Source organism: Gigantopelta aegis, chromosome 8 (genome assembly GCF_016097555.1).
Source record: "Gigantopelta aegis isolate Gae_Host chromosome 8, Gae_host_genome, whole genome shotgun sequence".
Lineage (NCBI taxonomy): Eukaryota > Metazoa > Mollusca > Gastropoda > Neomphalida > Peltospiridae > Gigantopelta > Gigantopelta aegis.
Window position 1 is genome coordinate 4,165,333 of NC_054706.1, and position 24,468 is coordinate 4,189,800.

Sequence of the window (24,468 nt, forward strand, 5' to 3'; positions counted from 1 at the left end):
TATCTGTTAGATTTTAAAATGTTGTTCACTTAAGATATCTCGATTATTATGACAACTGTTTAGAATTTTAATTCAGTAATCGTAATTGTTTCTTTTACAAGACAATCATATTTTTAGTGTTGGGCGGGTCGTAGCTGGGTGGTATGACGCTCGCCTGATGCACTGTCGGCCTAGGATCGATCCCCGTCACACCACGACTTGTATATCAAAGGATGTGGTATGTGCTACCCTATCTGTGGGATTGTGTATATGAAAGATCCCTTGTTACTAATGTAAAACAATGTAGCGGGTTTACCTCTCTAAGACTATATGTCAAAATTACTAAATGTTTGCTGTCCAATAGCCGATGATTAACTTTATCTCGAAGCGTCGAGCCGCTCCTGGTTTGAACACTAATGGACGCTATGTTGACAATTATTGAGAATTATAATGAAGCTAATTAGGAGCGAATTCAGTAGCAGGGCCGAACGTAGCTATTAGAGTGGAGGTTTGGGGTGAGAGTTAAAAAAACCGAACCAGGGCACAGAAGCAAAAACACACCTTTAAACTAAAACAGCTCTTTTGTGTCATTTCGGGTGGGGGAGGGACAATAACTACCACTACCACGTGATCAAGTGAATATTGAACCCGTCGTGAGCATCATAAGCGTTATAAATAAAGCTCCGATGTTTTATTTAACGAATGTATACATGTACTGCTGAATAAAGATCTCAGACCCGTCTCGAACATAAATACGAAATACGATTATGAACCGGAAGCTATCAAACTGTGTACTCGTTAAGATGTCGAAATTAATTAAAATGAAACTCGGTTTTCATGACGAAACGTTGCAGGCGAGAAGAGACTGTTTCTGTGATTGTCGCTAACCAGTGGGAACATTTAAAAGGAATAATAAAATAAAATAAAATACAAGAAGGGAAAACTTGACTTAAAATAACGTACTAGCCCTACAGGCAACAACTATGCATTTTTAGAAAGGCCAAAGTAGACTCAATAATGTTCCTAAAAACAATACGGCTTAACTTACAGAACCACTTATATGATAAAAGTAATATCTCTGTTTAAAACCACAAGTTTGAAGTCTTAGCGTTTCGTCAACTAAATGTTGACATCATCAGGAGAAAACTAAACATAAACACAGAAGTTCAGCATTTAAAACCAGTAGGATAAAAAGAATGACATATGATGACAGTAACACTATTATAATACTATTTTTGCCGAATGTACAAAACTGTTTGTCTTACACGCGTGTAAACTACATACATTTACAATCATTAAATATCTGGGCTTAATAAATTCGGCCCTAAATGTCTAATTTTGGTCAAACTTCTAAAAGTCCGTGTTGACTATGGACAGTTTTATGGTGCACAATAACACGGGCGTTCGGATCCTAGTTGGAGTTTCTAGATGTATGATTAGTACCAGTTGATAGAACACTCGTGAGCGGTGCGCTTTACTGCCCGTTTTCATGAAGACAATTAATATTGCGTTATAGGTTGCACTATACCAATTAATTTCCGGCTGGGTCGAAGTTCGAGGTGTACCAAACTTTTGATAGAGAAGTTAACACCACAAGTCCTGTGATTGGTTATAAATGTGAGTGTGTTGGTTTTCATCTGGGCTAAAAATGTATGCAATTTTATTTGATGTAGTACCACCGTGTCAAGTAGCCTTGTGCTTGGTACATGTATGGGGTACCTGTAAAAAAAAGTACTAAAATTTTGTGCAAAACTAGGGGTGTTGCAGAAACATCTGGTTATACCGAAAATGAGCCATGAAAGGTACCATTTTCTGTAGTTAATACTTTGAGGTAGGGGTTGTAGTACTGATATTTATGGGTCACAGTTTGGTTGATATATTGCATATAGTGTTTTTAAACACAAACGTTAACATGGTCGCCTATGGGATTTGAATTGGTATAGTCCAACCTATACGCACGAGCGATCCATCGACTGGTACCAACAATAAACCTAGAAACTCCGACCAGGACACAAACGCCCGTACACAATAACACAACATTTGTGTAGTTGTTCAACTCGTCAACTTGCTGATTCTTACATGATCAGCGTTGACTACGCGCACATTTACTGATTTAGACTGGCACGCGATCATTATGATTCTGGAGTTGTGGCCGACAAACAGCGTGGGTTGCGTACACAATACATGGCTTGAATCACACGACACCAGTCGTGGAGTTGCACAAGCTAGTGCAGACTTTGTATTTTGTACGAGGAAGCATTTACAGAATCATAAACAGACCGAAGAATCGTAAGTTCAAAAACAAAATGTTTGTTTTTGCTTAACGACACTACTAGAGGACATTTATCTATTAATAATCGGCTATTGGATGTCAAACATTTGGTAATTTTTACATTTAGTCTTAGAGAGGAAACCCGCCACATGTTTCCATTAGTAGCAAGGGATCTTTTGTATCCCACAGCCAGTCGTGGTGCACTGGCTGGAATAAGAAATAGCCGACGGGGGTCGATTTCAGACCGACCGCGCATCAGGTGGGCGCTTTTACCACTGGGCTGGTTAAAGGGACATTCCTGAGTTTGCTGCAATTTTTAAGATGTTATTGACTAACAGAGACTTTTTAACGATTGTAATTACATATCAAATATATTTTTCCGCATAACGTATTAATGGCTGTATATTAAACGTGTTTCTGGTCGTTCTAATATTTGTACTAGGTTAAATTTCATTTTATTCACTAAAATATGTTTTTTCGTACGTACGAAATTATTTGAAGACAAAATCCAGTTTAAGCTTTTTACAAATATTAAGACGACCACAAACACATTGAATATACAGACACTGATATTCTAAACCAGAAAATATATTTAATATGTAAGTTTAATCGTAGACATATTTTATTAGTCGGAAACATCTTACAATGCAGCAAACTCAGGAATGTCCCTTTAAGGGGCCAGCGTACACTCTTTTTGAAAAACCGGCCTCGGTGGCGTCGTGGTAGGCCATCGGTCTACAGGCTGGTAGGTACTGGGTTCGGATCTCAGTCGAGGCATGGGATTTTTAATCCAAATACCGACTCCAAACCCTGAGTGAGTGCTCCGCAAGGCTCAATGGGTAGGTGTAAACCACTTGCACCGACCAGTGATCCATAACTGGTTCAACAAAGGCCAAAGCGGGTTTCCTCTCAAAATTTGTAAAAATGTTGAAAATTATGGACGGCCCCTTAACGGACGCTAGTTCAGTCCCGACTTTTGAAAGTGGGATATTAACATTTGACTAATAAAATATGTGTTCAGATCAGAACGCATTTAAAACAACAGGCAGAATAAATAACATTATTTTATTGATTAATATCACATAAAATAGGGATCTAATTTATTGTTTTAGACAGATCGGATTGATGCAATGCCGGTATGAACACAGACAAATAATAATCCGATTTATCTTGCTTCCTACACCCGTTACTACAGGTGGTGTTCATTGTTTATTAAGCTTTCAAAGAGGCGCGATAGTTTCATAACACTTTCTGTGGTGTCCCAATTACTGGGGAACTGCCGTCGTTGTTTAAAAGGTGACCACTGGTAAACAGTAAAGGTATGATCGCATGCCGATATAGACAGTAGAGGCAAGATAGCGCAAGACATGGACCGTTCTTTTGTTGTTGAATTTGCATCCGAAGTCTGGAATAGAAGGCATCTGGTGTCGACAGAATTGGTTTTTTCCTCATAAATTAACGGTAGCTGAACGGGACTTTAAAACTGTGCCGGTTTACACTGTATATATACACAAACTAATTAATTGTGTGCGTGCGTGCATGTATGTGTGTGTGTGTGTGTATATATATATATATATATATATATATATATATATATATATATATATATATATATATATATATATATATATATATATACAAACTTTGTGTGTAGGCAGGATTTTATATTGGGGGGTGTGGGTGTGTGTGTGTGTGGGGGGGACTGTATGATTGTATAAAATTTAATAGTTTTAAAAATAAGTTTGATGGGGGTGGGGGCGAGTTCCCGTGGGCCTCCTCCCTACGCCACTGCAGGGGCGGCGCATGGCTGTACTACTTTTAAAAGAGGCACTTTTGTGGGTTATATTTGTTGTATCTGTGAAAATTTCCTCAATTGAATTTGAAAGACGAGTCTGGCAACCTCGAGCCGTACCACTATATTTTACACTGCCGACCCTGCTCTGGTACCCGCCCCTCCTCCCCCTCCCCCTTTTGAGCTCTAGTTTATCTCGTGCTCGTCGTTGTTTCATGTTTGCTTATCTCTCTCTCTCTCTCTCTCTCTCTCTCTCTCTCTCTCTCTCTCTCTCTCTCTCTCTCTCTCTCTCTCTCTCTCTCTCTCTCTCTCAATATTTGCTCTCTGTCGTGAAAATACCTTACTGGGTTACTGTATTTTATTGTGTCTATTCGGTCGAAATTCTGGAAACTCATTCTTTAAAGACTATTTGCATCATATAGTGTTAAACCGTATTAAATGGGGAACTTAAATGGGGAACTTTGATGGGGAACTTAAATGGGGAACTTTGATGGGGAACTTTTGGGTGGATTACCATATGGGCTTTTACAAGAGAGCCCATCCTTACAAATTCATTCAAGAGAGAACATATTTGTAGTGTAACAAGTTTGTTGCATGTAAATAAATAATGGAAGCTCTACATCTCCTCTTCCTGTTTGCACTGATCGACTGTATGTTGGCGAGGTAGGTTAAGCTATTAAATTAATTGTCAAAATATAGATCGGGGTGGGGTTTGGGGAGGTAGGGGATGCAGTAAAATTATACGATCAGTAATGGGTGATATTCAGGCACGGCGGAAGCAAGTAGACATGGAGGAGGGAGAGAGCTGACTAAAATTGAGAGCAGAAAGCAAAGTTTCTAGGGGCTGCCAATAATATTTTCTCTAGCTAGACAAAAAAAGCCACTTACTACAATGGAAAGTTTTTCTAATTTTTATCCCGTTGGAAACATCTGCCCACACGATTGATATATCAAAGACCGTGGTACGTGTATATGTTGTTCTCCGTCTCTGTGGGAAGTGCATATATAAAGGAAAGTAGCGGGTTTCCTCTGAAAATTAGGAGCCAATATTATAAAATGTATGACATTCAACAGCAGATGATTAACTGATGAAGGTGCTCTAGTGGTGATAGTCATCATAATGAATTTTAACTTTTATTAATGGAATAAATGATTAATTAATCAATGTACTCTTGTGGTGTCGTATTTTATTTTGTTTTGTCTTTTTCGCTGGATATTCTGCAAACTCATATAGACTTTTTCACCACATATAATAGTATTACGGGTATTACTCGACACATTGTATTTACGATTATATGGAGTCAGACATATGGTTAGGGACCACACATATATTGAGAGAGGACACCCGCTGTCGCTACTTCATGGGATACTCTTTTGGATTAGCAGCAAGGGATCTTTTATGTGCACCATTCCAGACAGGGTAGTACATACCACGGCCTTTGATATACCAGTCGTGGTAAAAAACACCACGAGAACACCACAAGGTAGATTAAGCTATTAAATTCATTGATCAGGGTGGGGCTTCACGGCGCTTGGGGAGGTGAAGCTTATAGCGGGGGATGGGAGTGGCTTGGGGAGGTGGAGAGCAGTAAAGTTAGACGATCAGTAATGGACGGTATTCTCCAGATGGACAAAAATTACATTTACTAAAATGAAATTTAATTTTTTTTTTTTTTTATCTGGTCCGAAACATTTGCCGCCAACAGTTATTGTCAAACTAATTTTTATCTATAGTCCATCTCTTCCCCCTGCTAAATATAGTTTACTCGTATGAAAAGGTAAATAATATTGATTTAACTCCAGAGCGTTCGGATCAGTCGCCTTCTATCGACAATAGGCGCGTGTGCAGGGAGCGGGGCGCGGCAGGGGGGTGGGGTGTTCTGGGGGATCGAATCCTCCATCCCTGCTACAGCAAATTTTCTTCTTTTTAATTTTGTTTTCTTTTCAGGGTAAGCATGACTCAACCCCTCCTATACACATCGCTCGTCAGTCTAGACTCCCCGCCCACCCACCCCGCTAAAATTCCTTCATAAGCATCTGTTTTACCCACCCTAACCAGTATCCTACGTCTGATACACGACAAGCCATGTATGTATGTATGTCGTGTCCTATCTGAAGTAAAGTACGCTGTACATATTATACAATCCCTTGATGTTTTCCCACGAGTAGCCTATATTTCTCCTTCTCGAGAATAGTGTTCAAATGACCATAGCCTCCATCCTACCCAATGTGATAAATTTTTGAACAGCCCAAATGTTTTATTTAATGACGCACTCAACATGTTTTTATTTACGATTATAAGGCATCAGACATATTGTTGAACACCACACAGCTAATTAGAGAGGAAACCTGCTTCCGCCACTCCATAGGCTATTCGTTTTGGTTAGCAGCAACATGTTTTATATGCACCATTCTACAGACAGGATAGTACATACCACGGCCTTTGTTACACCAGTTGTGGAGCACTGACTGGAACAAGAAATTGCCCAATAGCTTCACCGACAGGGATTGATCCTAAATCAATGGCGCTTTACGCGAGCGCTTTACCATTGATCTATGTTCTATGTCCCGTCGCAGGATCGAACTGCCTCGGTATATCCATTCAGCTGATCGGAGTTTTTCTCGTTTCGTCCAATGCACCATAAGTGTACAAAGGCCGTGGTATGTGCTTTCCTGTCTGTGGGAAGGTCCATATAAAATATCCCTTGCTGCATTAGAAAAAAATATAGCGGGTTTCTTCCGAAGACTACGTGTCAGAATGACTAAACGTTTGATATTCAATAGCCGATGATTAATTAATCAATGTGCTCTAGTGGTATCGTTAACCAAAAACACACTTTTTGATCTATGTCCCTCCACCTCCACACCCAATACGTATAGTACGTGCTAGGTTATACTGAATGCGGTTAATCATGACATCCGACTCGTACTATACTATTAGTTCCGCGGTTTTTTGACAGGCGTACGGAAATACAGATCTTGGAGGGGCGTACAATCCACTACGCCTGTCAAAAAAACCCACCACACGTAACGAATTTCACTAACAGTCAAACTTTTAAATAAAGTAGCCTACACACATTTTGAGTTTGAGTATAACCTAACATAACATCAAATTCCTCAAAATATATTGGATTTTGTTAAATAAAAAATAACTATTCAAGATATTACTGCTTTTTTGTTAGCTGTTAGAGTGTCAACAAGGATTCCGGGTGGTTTTTTTTACCCTGAAATCATTTCGAACCTTGTACATGTTTCACAAAGGCAGACAACTCTTAGCGCCTTATTATCTTGCGTGTTGTAATCGTAACAAAAATTGACCACCCGCAGTCGAAAAAAAAAATATTTGTCGTGTTGTACTAACTTGTAGAACATGTAAAAAAAACACCCATGTCAAGTCATTACCTGTACTTAAAATATGTTCGTGGTAATTACCCCAAGTAACATACGTAGACTAACATGTCTACTACTGATTCCCAAGTTACAGATTTATTATGAGATCTATAAGCTTTTGTCTTCATCTTTGAAAAAGGGCAGGATGTAGTCTATTTATTTATCCATCCACATATATTAATTAACAAGAAAAATGTCCAAGAAAAGAGGAAAAGATAATCAAACTGATACAGTTCAAGAATCGTTTGCGAACGTCTGCTTTATGACTCATTGCTAAAAACCGGCGTCGGTGACGTCGTGGTAGGCCATCGGTCTACAGGCTGGTAGGTACTGGGTTCGGATCCCAGTCGAGGCATGGGATTTTTAATCCAGATACCGACTCCGAGTGAGTGCTCCGCAAGGCTCAATGGGTAGGTGTAAACCACTTGCACCGACCAGTGATCCATAACTGGTTCAACAAAGGCCATGGTTTGTGCTATCCTGCCTGTGGGAAGCGCAAATAAAAGATCCCTTGCTGCTAATCGGAAGAGTAGCCCATGTAGTGGCGACAGCGGGTTTCCTCTCAAAATCTGTGTGGTCCTTAACCATATGTCTGACGCCATATAACCGTAAATAAAATGTGTTGAGTGCGTCGTTAAATAAAACATTTCTTTCTTTAATTGCTAAAAATAGATACACTAAAGCTAACCTCGTGTTCACACCTGATACTATTGTTCTTTAGAGTACATCTGGCTGGTCAATATGCAGATTAGTCTCCCATCCCTAGCCAAGCAAGACAGGTGCATTCCATGACGTCAGCCCATGCGGAATACATCTTTCTCTCACCCCTACATATGCAAGATAGAAATAGCCCATGTGGGCTACAACAGCTTGTTCTGAATGTGCACGTAAAACCCTATGACCTGACCTGCCCATGTGGGCTACAACAGCTTGTTCTGAATGTGCACGTAAAACCCTATGACCTGACCTGCCCATGTGGGCTACAACAGCTTGTTCTGAATGTGCACGTAAAACCCTATGACCTGACTTGCCCATGTGGGCTACAACAGCTTGTTCTGAATGTGCACGTAAAACCCTATGACCTGACCTGACCTTCCCATGTGGGCTACAACAGCTTGTTCTGAATGTGCACGTAAAACCCTGTGACCTGCCTATGTGGGAAAGCCATGTGAGATACGTGTTTCTTACACACCCGTGTAGGAGATCACCGTTGTGCATCTTGTTAATTTTTAGTGTTAAATTTTATGAAAGTAGCACGGTAAATATGATAGTGCTGTTTATTTCTTTTAAAAAAAACATTGAAATAAAAAAGTTACTTTGTCGGCCATCTTTGTTCGTGTAAATTCATAGTTTACTCAATGTAGGGATGAGAGAAAAATAATCCATCATATGCGGCCATGTGGGATAGAAATAGTACACCCTCGGTGGTGGAAAGTTTGACCCTGGGACTCGACAATCCTCGTCCCAGGTCGAAATTTCCACCACTGAGGGTGTACTTTTTCTATCCCACGTGGCCGCATATGATGGATTCTTATAGTCTTGCATGACCACGTGACTTCTATTGCTTGAGCTGATATTAACATTGGGTGACATCACGTAAACGGCAAAATAACGCAAGAAATGCGTTTTATATTTCACAAAAACAAAGAAAGCTGCTGTCATAATGAAATTATACTATTATTTTCAGTTTATACTAAAGTATAAAGCGTTTTGGGGTACGATCTTTTCAATGGTTATGATTATTTTATTGTAAGATGAAAAATACAAAATATAGGTTTTTCACGTTTTTCCAAAATGCTTGTTTTTCATCTACTGGATGGGAGAAAAATAATCCTCCATTATCTATCCATGTGGGACATGGCTATTCCACCCTCGGGTACATTATTTGATGTCAGGGACGAGGCTTACAGGGTGGAATAGCTCTATCCCACATGGACACATATGAAGGATTCTTTTAGTATATCAAAACCATTACTGAGAAAAATATTCCGAAGTTGTTAGTCAATTTACAGGGTGATTTTATCATGGGAAAGCACCATTTTCTAACTATAGGGTGATTTTATAATGGGAAAGTCCCATTTTCTAACAATCACTGAGATCTGGAATTATCACTCAAAAGCCATTGTTTTAACAGTATGTTTTTCATAAATTATTATATGTTGCGAGAGTCAGCTTGTATTTTTCTGTGGGTCTGCGGGCATTTTTTGTTTAATGCAAATTAAATTACACCAGACCAGTATTCGAAGTGGGGTGGTGTACTTGGGGGAGGGCGGGTGTATACATAGATTTCCGTTGGAGAAAATGTTTAACAAAAGCTCTATCATTTTAAATTATTTCCATAACCCCCCCCCCCCCCAAAAAAAAAACCCCACCCTAATAAATAATAACACAATGTATTGATTTCTGTTACACAAAAAACACTCCAGCAACACAAGAGAAACATATTTGTTAAATATATTATGATAATGATTTAAATATTGCCCATATTCTATGATCTATATATACGTCCACGCTCATTTATCATACATTTACATGTATGTATGTATGTGTGCACCCAAGTATTACACAATGTAACAATGTCAGTAAAATGTTGATGTGTGTATGTATATATGTCGCGGCAACAACACTAGTTGAGTTGGCAGTGGTCCACTAAATAAATTAACATTGCTTGGCTATCAGTAGAGCTCATAGTCTTCGGCAGGGCCGTACCCAGCTTAAAATATGTGGGGTGGCAGTACAACCCCCTAAAAAAAAAAAAAACCCAGAGCACAGTAATAGAGGGGTTTCTCCGGGTAGTGGCCCTTTATACTAAAACAAACCCCAAACCCCCAGAGCACAGTAATAGAGGGGTTTCTCCGGGTAGTTGCTCTTTATACTAAAAAAACCCAAACCCCCAGAGCACAGTAATAGAGGGGTTTCTCCGGGTAGTGGCCCTTTATACTAAAACAAACCCCAAACCCCCAGAGCACAGTAATAGAGGGGTTTCTCCGGGTAGTGGCCCTTTATACTAAAACAAACCCCAAACCCCCAGAGCACAGTAATAGAGGGGTTTCTCCGGGTAGTGGCCCTTTATACTAAAACAAACCCCCAGAGCACAGTAATAGAGGGGTTTCTCCGGGTAGTGGCTCTTTATACTAAAACAAACCCCCAGAGCACAGTAATAGAGGGGTTTCTCCGGGTAGTGGCTCTTTATACTAAAACAGACCCAAACCCCCAGAGCACAGTAATAGAGGGGTTTCTCCGGGTAGTGGCTCTTTATACTAAAACAAACCCAAACCCCCAGAGCACAGTAATAGAGGGGTTTCTCCGGGTAGTGGCTCTTTATACTAAAACAAACCCCAAACCCCACAGTAATAGAGGGGTTTCTCCGGGTAGTGGCTCTTTATACTAAAACAAACCCAAACCCCCAGAGCACAGTAATAGAGGGGTTTCTCCGGGTAGTGGCCCTTTATACTAAAACAAACCCCCAGAGCACAGTAATAGAGGGGTTTCTCCGGGTAGTGGCTCTTTATACTAAAACAAACCCAAACCCCCAGAGCACAGTAATAGAGGGGGGTTTTTATACTCCCCCCAGGGTAGTGGCTCCTTTATACTAAAACAAACCCCCAGAGCACAGTAATAGAGGGGTTTCTCCGGGTAGTGGCTCTTTATACTAAAACAAACCCAAACCCCCAGAGCACAGTAATAGAGGGGTTTCTCCGGGTAGTGGCTCTTTATACTAAAACAAACCCAAACCCCCAGAGCACAGTAATAGAGGGGTTTCTCCGGGTAGTGGCTCTTTATACTAAAACAAACCCAAACCCCAGAGCACAGTAATAGAGGGGTTTCTCCGGGTAGTGGCTCTTTATACTAAAACAAACCCCAAACCCCCAGAGCACAGTAATAGAGGGGTTTCTCCGGGTAGTGGCTCTTTATACTAAAACAAACCCAAACCCCCAGAGCACAGTAATAGAGGGGTTTCTCTGGGTAGTGGCTCTTTATACTAAAACAAACCCAAACCCCCAGAGCACAGTAATAGAGGGGTTTCTCCGGGTAGTGGCTCTTTATACTAAAACAAACCCCAAACCCCCAGAGCACAGTAATAGAGGGGTTTCTCCGGGTAGTGGCTCTTTATACTAAAACAAACCCAAACCCCCAGAGCACAGTAATAGAGGGGTTTCTCCGGGTAGTGGCTCTTTATACTAAAACAAACCCCCAGAGCACAGTAATAGAGGGGTTTCTCCGGGTAGTGGCTCTTTATACTAAAAAGGGTTTCTCCGGGTACCCAAACCCCCAGAGCACAGTAATAGAGGGGTTTCCGGGTAGTGGCCCTTTATACTAAAACAAACCCCAAACCCCCAGAGCACAGTAATAGAGGGGTTTCTCCGGGTAGTGGCCCTTTATACTAAAACAAACCCCCAGAGCACAGTAATAGAGGGGTTTCTCCGGGTAGTGGCTCTTTATACTAAAACAAACCCAAACCCCCAGAGCACAGTAATAGAGGGGTTTCTCCGGGTAGTGGCTCTTTATACTAAAACAAACCCAAACCCCCAGAGCACAGTAATAGAGGGGTTTCTCCGGGTAGTGGCTCTTTATACTAAAACAAACCCAAACCCCCAGAGCACAGTAATAGAGGGGTTTCTCCGGGTAGTGGCCCTTTATGCTAAAACAAACCCCCAGAGCACAGTAATAGAGGGGTTTCTCCGGGTAGTGGCCCTTTATACTAAAACAAACCCCCAGAGCACAGTAATAGAGGGGTTTCTCCGGGTAGTGGCCCTTTATACTAAAACAAACCCAAACCCCCAGAGCACAGTAATAGAGGGGTTTCTCCGGGTAGTGGCTCTTTATACTAAAACAAACCCAAACCCCCAGAGCACAGTAATAGAGGGGTTTCTCCGGGTAGTGGCTCTTTATACTAAAACAAACCCAAACCCCCAGAGCACAGTAATAGAGGGGTTTCTCCGGGTAGTGGCCTTTTATACTAAAACAAACCCCCCTATAAACTTCTCTCACCAATCTAGACCCACCCCCTCCTGCTAAAATTCCTGCACACGCACCTTCAAACAAAATAAGAAAATAAATAAATAAATAAAATAACAATAAATGTCGTTGTTTTTTCAAAAAGATTTTTTTAAAGGCTGGCATTCTTGTCGATGCCTATATATCGTTGAACCTATTATGTTTGTTAAAAGTTCAGCTAAAGAAACCCAGACAATGTTGTTGCATACACATTATGGACAAAAGTACCTACAATTATTAGAAATATAAATTATAGTACACGTCAATCTCTGTCTGGCGTAATGATCAATAGGCTAGGCGATACTTGCGTGGCTATTTGCTGTTTAAGTTGGGGATTCCCCAAACGGTGTTTTACCTCTCTGGAAAATGTGTTGACCCATATACCTAAACGATTAATTCGTTGGTAAAAGTATGACAAAATATAGTTTTATAATACAAGTACACATATATGCATATACATGAAACCAAAACAAAAACGTTTTGTTGTTGTTTAAACTAACTTTATATTACTTATAACTTTAATTATTAAACGATATACTTTTAAAGCGGCATTCCCTGGAATATTTTTATTATTTAAGCATATAACAGAAAATCCAATTACGTTTGGTGCATATATGACGCCGCACTCCGCATTGGTTTCACTACGCTGGCTTATCCAGGTCAAAAACAAAGCCAGTATTTTGAAAGTGGAACACTTTTGACGGGCTCCTACCGATCTCGGTTTTCGTTGGCTTATCACAAGTGTGAAATTCCCCAACAAGAGATCACGTGAGATTTAGCAGTTTTTGAACAAATTTAACTGTCTTGATTGAGGGGTCGTCTCATATCTCCAAAACATATTTATATCCATAGAGGTATGGTACAACGCCTTTCCAGGGGTCGGTGGGTGGGTGATTTGCCTTGAAATTTTGATAGTGGCCAGCTGTTGGCATACGCGTTACATGTAAGGGGGTGTTACTAATTACGTAACGCTCTAGGGGTAGAGGAAGAGGGTACTGTGTTCGATTTACGTAACATTTTTCAAGACTATATGTTATTTTTTTTTATTACTTAGACCTAAAAAGGTGGGGTTTTTTAAATGTGCGGTCAGTCTAGGATCGATCCCCATCGGCGGGTATATAAAAGACCATGGTATGTGATATCCTGTCTGTGGGATGGTACATATAAACGATCCCTTGCTAAAAAAAATGTAGTGGGTTTCCAAAGCGCGTGTGCAGGGATTCCAGCGGGGTTGGGGTTACAGACTGTGTTGAGCAAAGTTTATATGGGGCCATGCTCCCCCAGAAAATACATTTCAAATTTTTTAAGCTTGGGCAAGTAAGGGTTTTGACCTCCAATACCCTCCCCCTGCACATGCACCCGATTCCTTTCTAAGATTATATGTCAAAATTACCAAATGTTAGACATCCAACAGCAGATGGAAGGAAGGATAGGATATGTTTTATTTAACGACGCACTCAACACATTTTATTTACGGTTGTATTGCGTCGAATGATTATTAAATCAATATGCTCTAACTTTGATGTCGTTAAACACACACACACCCCCCCCTAACTTTACCTTTTCCAAACGAAAGAATATTTATTTGGATTTGTCGATTTTAACACGTAAAATTAAGAAGTGAAAACGTTCATGGTCTACTTTAGTATATTTTACTTAAAAACATATACATAATTAATATGTTACTAGTGTACAAACTAAACTTTGAAAGTTCTACTAACACTTTATAAAATATTAATTCTGAAATAGAAAGGTACGATTGTTGATAATATGTTGTCAAGATCAAACCGGTTTTTACGAAAGACTCTAGTACCGTATCCTCAACCGAACGTTCTTCGTACAGCGCAAGATTTCTCTTTTAATTTTTTGAGACGAACCCTACAATTTGAAATCGGCAAACGCACGTGTCAACTGAAACTGACAACAGGTTGCATAGTACCAAAGAAGAGAGTACCGTGTCAAGGTTCGACGTGCACCGTCAAATATTTACGGAGTAAAAGCAGCTGTGGGTGTGATTGGTAGTAATATGTGACATTGATTATTTGTGCAAATACTATTATCCATTGACAATAAATAAATACACTTTTATTTGTTATACAGTTGTTATGCAGTATATACCAGAGGTTGAAACTAATGCGGGGTACCCCCAAAAATGGAACTGCAATTTTCAGCAAAAATGACGGTTGCTATTAAAAACATAAATTAAATCTCTTAAATGATACGTGACCCCCCATTTTCTTGCAGCTAGATTAGATGTGAGGTGCCACACTTTCTATTGCTGTACTTCCTGGGTGTGTTGAAACGCTGCTTATATCAATTTTATTAGTAAACGTTAACATTATCGGCAATAGGAATTGATTTGGTCTAATGGAACCAACAGGCTGTCGTTTGTACTTTGCCGAGCTATGGCGGCACAAGCGACGAATCGAGCGTATACTTTTGACGATCTCCGTTCATAGCGAACACACCCGAGTTTATTTTAAAGTGCATTTGAGCTTGTATTTCATATTTGTACATGATGTTATAATATGGTAACCAGAGAATGTAACTTTAAAGTCAGACCATTACATTTTGAAAAACACACATTTGGTGCAATGTAAAAAATGTAAAACTCTTTAACTGTAAGCATTTTATATACATTACATTTGTGAAATTTAGACCTTGAAAGCGAGACAATAAGTATTAAATACAAATAGCTACTGTAGACTATGTTAAGCAACAGGGTTTTCCCCGCTGGTCCCTAGCTGGATTTTTTTTAAAAGCTGGGAAATATACATGCTGACCAATCGAGTGCAACTGGCAAACAAAAGGTAAGAGGCGCAGCTTAAAAATGTGGGCGTGCATATATATTTTTATTATGTACGTTACTGCAATCGACTACAATTCTATTTTTAGCTATGATTCAGAAATGTATGGCGCGTAGGCTTCGCGTATGGATTTTGTTTAACTAGTCCGTTTCTTAATTTATAAAAAAACCCAATGATATTCCGTTTATGAAAAGAGTAATGCTAGTATGCAAATTTGATCAGCTGTTTACCTTAATGTTAACGTGTGGTTAAGCTACGAATATGTACCAGGGCCGTACCCTCACTTTCTCTGAGGCCACGTGTATTTGTTTATTTATAACTCATAGAACAGAAGGTGACCTTCGGTAGCTTGAACGTGGTATCTGGCTTGAAGATCCTCCCATTTTTATTGTCGCGACGTTTGGTTGGTTGCTTGCCATGGCCGGAATGTTTCCATTCATGAGTCTTAGTCAGAGTACGATAGTATACATCAGCACACAGCCAAGTGTATCATCGACGATGTTTCTCGCTGGATCACTCGTTTTATTAAGCATGTTCGCGAGTTCGAATCTCACTAAAGACACGGACAAGTAAGTCGGTTGCAGAATAATTTAGTTATCATTCTATGGAAATGTATAGGAGGCGGGTCCAAAACAACAACAACAACAACTAACAATAACTAACAATAATAACAATAATAATAATAATAAATAAATAATAAATAAATTAAAAAAAAAAAAAAACAAAAAAAAAACAACTACGTTCTTTGTAAGGGTATTGTACATGAAGTAGTGCTACATTTGTTTTCTGCTATGGCTTAAATATTTTAGTTTTTAATTATACTGTGTATAATATGTAGATATGAATAAGCCTAATGCGTTTGTAGGATACTTATTAAGGATTCCAAGGATCTAGTTTTATGTATATTATAGGATAAATAGATCTTGGAATCCTTACTAAGTAGCCTACAAACACATAGGGTTACTGGGGGGGGGGGGGGGGAGAGACCCGAATACAGAGAAAAAGAGAAGAATCAGGGCCAATAATATAGGGTCTTTCCTAGCCAGGCACTTTTTTCTTCCTTTTTATTTGGGGGGGGGGGGGGGGGGACCGACTCCTTACCAAGCGCCCATTCTTCCGCTAAGTACGCCGTAACGGGCACCCACTGTGTTTATAAAAGTTACCTGTAGGAACTGGTGTACTTTATACAATGCTCATTTCACTACACATCATAAGTTTACGTATGCTACTAGCAGCTAAACCGGTCGTGTGTTTACATGTGTTTGGCGTCTATTTCAAGCAGAAACTTACTTCATTACGGAAGCTTCAGTATTTTAAAGACAAAAGAAATGAAATCTGTGTTCTTCAAACCATATTTGTTGAACTATAACAGTAATAAGAATTGTGCTTTAGTCGTAAATTTGCGTTTACGTGCAAAACTAGGCTTACGATGTTTTGTGAAATTGGTCCCAGTCCTCTGTGATTCATATTTTCGTAACTCCACAGGAGTGGCTTGTGTACTTTTATTGCTCTATTATTGTATTGTAGTTCATTTCAACTTATTTTCGTGCTTATATCCAAGTAATGATTCAAGCATACTGTGGGCACACACCTTATCAGCTATCTGGGCTGTCTGTACAGAACAGTGGTTGGTTGTTGTTAGTTGTTAGTGAGAATTAAAGAGGGTGTAATGGTTTTACACATACCCACTGAGCCGTTACAACTCGCTCTGGGTGGGAGACGGTACCGGGCTGCGAACCCTGTACCTACCAGCCTTATGTCCGATAGCTTAACCATACCACCGGGGGGGGGGGGGGGGGGGGGGGGGTAACCATACCACCAAGACCGGTTGAACTCTTGGTTCTCAAGGTGAGACATAAATAAATAATTGTCTGCCTGTCTGTTTGTCTGCCTGTCTGTCTTCCTGTCTGTCTATACAGATGTTTCTGTATATTATATGTATACATGTAGGCTATATATAGTTAGTTTGTTTTGTTTAACGACACCACTAGAGCACATTGATTAATCAGTCATTGGCTATTGGATGTCAAACATTTGGTAACTCTGACAGAGTCTTAGAGAGGAAACTCGCTATATTTTTTCATTAGTAGCGAGTGATCTATTATGTGTATTTTCCCTCAGACAAGAAAGACACGGCCTTTGGCCAGTTGTGGTGCATTGGTTGGAACATGTATATATAAGACATTGACTAATTATCACGTGTTGGCGTCTTGTCTTGTTTTTTCTTAGATGCACTACTGGGCTATTCAAAACGGGAAATACTTAATCGTAGCCACCAGGATGTAACATCTCGCGAAATGCGATTTTAAGCTACGCCCTTTTTCGTAAGCCACACCCCATGTCATAAACGAGTCCGATATGTTTCCGCGGGAAATAAACATAAATATGAACGAGTAGGCCTAATTCCCTAGTAAATTATGTCAAATATAGATCTGTGTTATTGTAACGAGCATTTAATAAAATATTAAGTAATACAAATCAGTTTTATAACTGAGCGTTTTTCAATGTTTTTTTTTCTTCTAATCTGTACTTCCGATGTTTTGACGTACCTACGTAGTCCGATACACCTGCCGTCAACTCAGCAACTGAGTTTATGACAGATCATGTCAGATGTATCGGACTACAAACAACGCTGTAAAGTTAATCGTTTGTAAACGTGACACAATATTAATAATACGTGAATAATATAATATATCGCATAGTTTTTTGGGGGTTTTTTTAATGTCTGTATCAGATATGTAAACATGAATATATATTCTCAGAACCGGCGTGACGTCACACGGCCTAGTTACCGATCATCCGGGTCTTTGGGGGTGAAGCAAAGCCTTAGTGATTACTTTTTTTTCACATAGAATAAAGTTATCATATTAACTTTTTGCATGCCTTGCATATTGTCATTTATTTTCTGTAGCTAACACATAGTTGCAGCATGTCTTATGAGTATAAGAGAAACGAACAACGGGAATGTGAATTAGTACAGTGTATATTTTTAACCGACATGTTTCCGTATAGCTTATATTGTCGAGGGGACCTGACTAGAGGCAGGTTGGGCAGAACAATTTTTGTTGATGCAAATTTCAGGTAATATTAATTATAAATTTTAACAACTTTGAAATGATAAGATAATTATGATGTGGGCTGCAAAATATATAATTTGTATGATTATAAAAAAAATTATATGCATGATTCAAGATAATTATTTTTATGATTTAACATAATTATTTTATTTTCAAATAGAATGTAATAATTAAAGTTTCAAAGTTGTTACTTTACAACTTTAAATTACAGTATTATTATTGTCATTCTTATTATATAGATGTATTGGCAACAGTGAAAATGTTCCACTGAATACATTCTTTTATTCTTTAAAAAACCCTCCAGTTTCTTGAAATAATGAAATGATTTAGTTTTTACAGATTGTGAAATTATCTCATGAATTACCGGTTGAATGCAATCTAATTAAAATTAGCTCCACTATTACATGTGGATCTAAAGACAGCCAGTTGGAGCTCATGTCCACTAATCAAAACCTTACTTGCAGACTCCTGCCAGTGATTTAAAACTAACAACACTGCGTAGTCCCCAATGTCCAGGTAACATTTCGTCTGTAAATAATAATTTAAATATTGACCAATCACACTTCGCCTTTTATAACGTTATTTGGGAGCATACAAATTCTAAAAATATCGGGCGAGTCTATTTTAGTGGCCGCAGTACAGCGAACCATAGCAATAAGTACGGGGTGGGTTATCAGTCTTCAGTTTTACATTACAAATTATTTATTTTATAAAATAAAACATGTTTTACGGCATTCGTAATTCACACGAAACATGTCGTATACCCTCAGGATAATTCGGAATGTTTTCAAATTATTTTTAAATCACTGGCAGGATTCTGCAAGTAAGGTTTTGATTGGTGGACATGAGCTCCAACTGGCTGTCTTTAGATCCACATGTAATAGTGGAGCTAATTTTAATTAGATTGGGTTGAATGCAGGTGAAAAGAAAATAGCAATAATAAAATAAAGCCAACCTCAGACCTTGTCATCTAAGGGGAGTTATATCTCTCTCTAGCTACCCATAACTCCCCTGAGATTAGTTCAAGGAGAATAATATATAGCTCCCTTTGGCATGTGAATGTTAATATTTTAAATTGCCCCCCATAATCTAAGATAGGGTAGCAATTAATAACTCCCATATTATTTTCATGTCATGGTCTACAACCTACTAAAACATAGTGTTACCTCATCGAATAAACATATAACTGTTTTAATAATAGGGTTTAACATGGTATATTTATTAATAAAACACAAAAACTTACCTGAGTAAATAATGGTTAACACACACACACACACACACATATATATATATATATATATATATATATATATATATATATATATATATATATATATATATATATATATATATATATATTAGTGTTGTTTTATACCTAGTCAGTGGATATTGCAGATTTTGTCTTGGGCTGTATTGGAATTGTTATTGCAATTAAAATTTAAGTAATATGTACAAAACTAATGTTTCATAAGATACAGGTGGAGAAAGGAGATGGCGCAATTATCATGACCGTTAGTAAACTGATCTGTATCAATATTCCTTCTGCTAGACTACACATATTTAACATAAGTTGCTTTTAACCAAAGTTAAATTACCTCTTGTATAGATTCACTTATGTGGCATATTCAAGGAAAATGTGTGAATGAGATGGTTAAATGCCATATTATTCTCCATGTGAAACAGTGTTTTTAGAAAGGAAAACAAATATCAAATATGGCGATGACCATTCATTTTATTGCAGATAATTGCTGAAGCAAATTGTGTGCACACATGCACACACACACACACACACACATAATCCGAAGAACTGCAGAATACCATAAATTACATGTAGGTGCAAAAAGGTACGTCCTTTAACAGAAGCAAAATCTACAAATGTGCCACAACCACCAAATTACATTGATTCATAACAGAGTAAATTAAAAAAAACCCCAGAAACATGTATACATGTATGTGTATGTATATATGTATGTATGTATCCGAAATAAAAGTATACCTTTATTGTTTAATACATTATACATTTGGGCTATTACAAGTCCTCAGGTACAATATCTGGAGTGGGGTAGGGGGATAATCTTGAGTAGTAGGGACTATCTTGGTAGGGGAAGAAGCCATATTTATATATAAAGTAGTAGAAAACCTATATTTTCATACTGCAGGCCTGCTACAGACACATTTGTAAAACACAAAATAAAAATAAAGTTTAAAAAAGAACTTGTATAATAAATTATTATTATTATGTGTGTGTGTGTAATTTAACTGCATATACTTTTTATTTTTAAAATAAAAATAAATAAATAGATGTAGTAGCCGAAGATGGCAAAATAAATACAAGTATAGAGAATGTCTTGATTGAACTCTAAAATTAGATTAAATGAAAAATGAAGACCACACAAATTTGATGATAATAAAAATACTCTTATTCAAAAACTGGATGCATCCGGGGTTTGGGTTTTTTATTTACAGTATAATGTGGAAATGTTATCAATGCACATGCTTTAACCATTTTGGTTGCTATTAACATTGGTTATTGTTGACAAGCAACAACATTAAACTCAACGTAGTCGCATTCTGTGTGCATCAGGTTTGACACGTTTTAGTGCCTCTACCCAGAAGCGGCGTCTAGTCTCTTCTTTTCGAAATTTTTAAAACGATCTTTTTTTTAACATCAAGTTATGGTTTATGCAGCCAACTGCACATGTTTTAGGCATCTTGGCCGTTAACTGATGTAAACGATTGACTGAAATTGACTAAATTCACTATTAAACCATACGTAACTAAGGAGAGGCTTCACCGCGTCATGTGATAAACAATGGCGGATAGGGCCAAAGTACCCGTATGTTCGGTTCCGAGAATACAGTATATGTAAAAATTAATATATAATGGTGGGTTATTTCATTATCTACCACCTACAGGTAAGGTGAGGGTTAAATGACCTAACAATGTGGTATATGATATTTGGCTAATGTCAGGGCTTTAGATTGCACCAAAGCTGCACATGTACTATATATGCTGGGGTAGATTTTGCAAAAATTATAAACTTCAGATTTCAATTTTATCAGGGTAGATTTTCCATTTTATATGTAATGTTAATTTCAGCTAAATAAATGCCTTCTTATGCAGACACTGAACATTAAATATGAATATGATGGATTAATCCATTATCTAAATGATCAGGGTATATTTACAATTTGTTATTTGTAATTTTCATTTTCGATTTTTGTAAAAGTGGAGCGGGATATAGCCCAGTGGATTAAGCATTCACTTGATGTGAGGTAAGTCTGGGATCAATCCCTGTCGGTGGACCCATTGGGCTATTTCTCGTTCCAGCCAGTGCTCCACAACTGGTGTAACAAAGGCCGTGGTATGTACTATCCTGTCTGTGGGATGGTGCATATAAAAGATCCCTTCCTGTCTGAAGCCATATAGCCAGAAATAAAAATGTGTTGAGTAAAGTTTGTTTTATTTAACGACGCCGCTAGAGCACATTGATTTTTTATCTTATCATCGGCTATTGGACGTCAAACATATGGTCATTCTGACACTGTTTTTAGAGGAAACCTGCTGTCACCACATAGGCTACTCTTTTACGACAGGCAGCAAGGGATCTTTTATTTGCGCTTCCCACAGGCAGGATAGCACAAACCATGGCCTTTGTTGAACCAGTTATGGATCACTGGTCGGTGCAAGTGGTTGCCACGACACTTAAGATTTCAATAGGGTGGATTTTATGGTACCGAACTACCGAGGGTACAAGATCATCTACCGAAGGTACTTTTCCCAAAATATGGTATACTAGTTTACTTATTTGTTAGCCAATATATATTTCAGTTAAGTAAACACCTTCTTATATAAACACTAATAATTAAATATGTATATGCTGGATTAATCCATTATCTAAATGATCAGGGTAGGTTTCCAAATTATAAGAAATTATTATTATTTTTTTTTTAATTATTATTATTTTTTATTTTATTTTTAATATATGTGAATAACCTTACTATGTTTACTATCAGTGCTAGGGATAGTTTTAGGAAATTGAGACACTTAAGATTTCAATAGGGTAGATTTTTCGGTACTAAAATGTAATTCTTGCTTCTAACCCATGGTTTTAGGGGTCATGGAATATGATGAAAGTAGTTCAGTTCTTCTATACAAGTTAATTTTAATTATTTCAAGATGCCAACCAATACAGGCAATGTACCTAAGGAGATGGAACTGTTAAAAATAAAGTGCCACTGTATATTTGTAAAATGATTAACACAGTCATTAAAAAAACGTGTGGGTTTAAGATAATCAATTAATAATAATAAAATAATTTGACAGATGTAAAGAAGAAGTTTGTTTTGTTTAACGACACCACTAGAGCACATTGATTAATTAATCATAGGCTACTGGATGTCAAATATTTTGTAATTCTGACTCGTATAGTCATCAAAGGAAACCCACTACATTAATGTAGCAAGGGATATTTTATATGCACATTCAAACAGACAGGAAAGCACATACCATGGACTTTGACCAGTTGTGGTGCACTGGTTGAAACGAGAAAGAACCCAATCAGTTGAATGGATTGACAGATGTAAAATGCATTGTAACATTATTTTACAGTGACCTTTTCTTGGCCAATAGAATGTAAGGTCTTTGGTGGTGTTGTGCGTGATGTAGTATGCATGATGTAATTTTGTTAATTTGCAATGTAATATTATTTTAGGTGGCCTCGTACTTGCTTTTTATTCCCAGTGTTAAATACCATTATTGTAAAAATAAAAATAAAAAAACAGACCAGCTAAAACTGAATTCCATTGCAAACTGGCAAAACTCTATCATGCTCACTAAACAACACACTGTACCAGACAGAAAACAAAAAACTCAATAAAGGGTCACTTTAATATAGTGTTTCATTATTCATTTCATTTCAACTTATTTTGGTGCTTATATCCAATTAAGGTTCAAGCATGCTCTCCTGGGTACACACCTCAGCTATCTGGGCTGTCTGTCTAGGACAGTGGGTTAGTTGTTAGTTGGTTAGTGGTTAGTGAGAGAGAAGAGGGTGTAGTGGCCTTACACCTATCCATTGAGCCCTTAAGAACTCGCTCTGGGTTGGAGCCGGTACCGGGCTGCGAACCCTGTACCTACCAGCCTGTAGCCTGTAGTCATCCTCTTTTAAACCAACAAGTCTTTTGTGTGACTGTTACTTTTAACAGTTCCACCTTCCTCGGTTCATTACTTATATTGGTGGCCATCTTGAATAAATTAAAATTAACAGGTATAGAAGAACTACTTTCATTGTGTTCATTGATCCCTAAAACCATGGGTTAAATGCAAGAATTACTTTTCTGTATCAAACAATAAGCAATTTATTGCCATTTTCTCCATTTGAACCACCATATTGGCAACCATCTTGTATTCAGGTGACCCATTTATGAAATCTGAATTATGAAGTGTAGAGAAGAATGAAACACACACACACACACACACACACACACACACACACACACACACACACACACACACATATATATATATATATATATATATATATACATACATTATTGAGTAAAATAGCTTGTGGATGGTGGCCATCTTGGATTTCAAGATGACAGCCATATATTCAATGTCACCATTGGATTCTTAGACCCCTGAAATGTCAGTCTAGGTGTTAAATCTGTATTAATATCTTTACTACTAAATGAAATATTGAGCAAAATAGCAATCTAATTAAAATGACCAGTTGACCTGTCATTCGACCAATCAAAACCTTACTTGCAAAATCATGCCAGTGATTTGAAAAGAATTTGAAAACATTCGGGATTATGCCGAGGGTATATGAAATGATTCGGGTGAATTACGAGGTATGCCGAAAACTAATTTCAATATAAAATTTTATATAAAATTCATTTCAAGACAACAAAAAACCCTGTGATGGTATAGCCATAAAATCTGTTTATACTAGTATACAATCCAGAGTTTATTACTGCACTCTCCTCCCTGTTTTTTCAGTGTTGAAATAGACTAACAAGGTCGCCTATTGCATAAATAGTCTCGCCCGATATTTTTAGAATTTGTATGCTCCCGAATAATGCTATAAAAGGCAAAGTGTAATTGGTCGATATTTAAATTGTTATTTATAGATGAAATGTCGCCTGGACA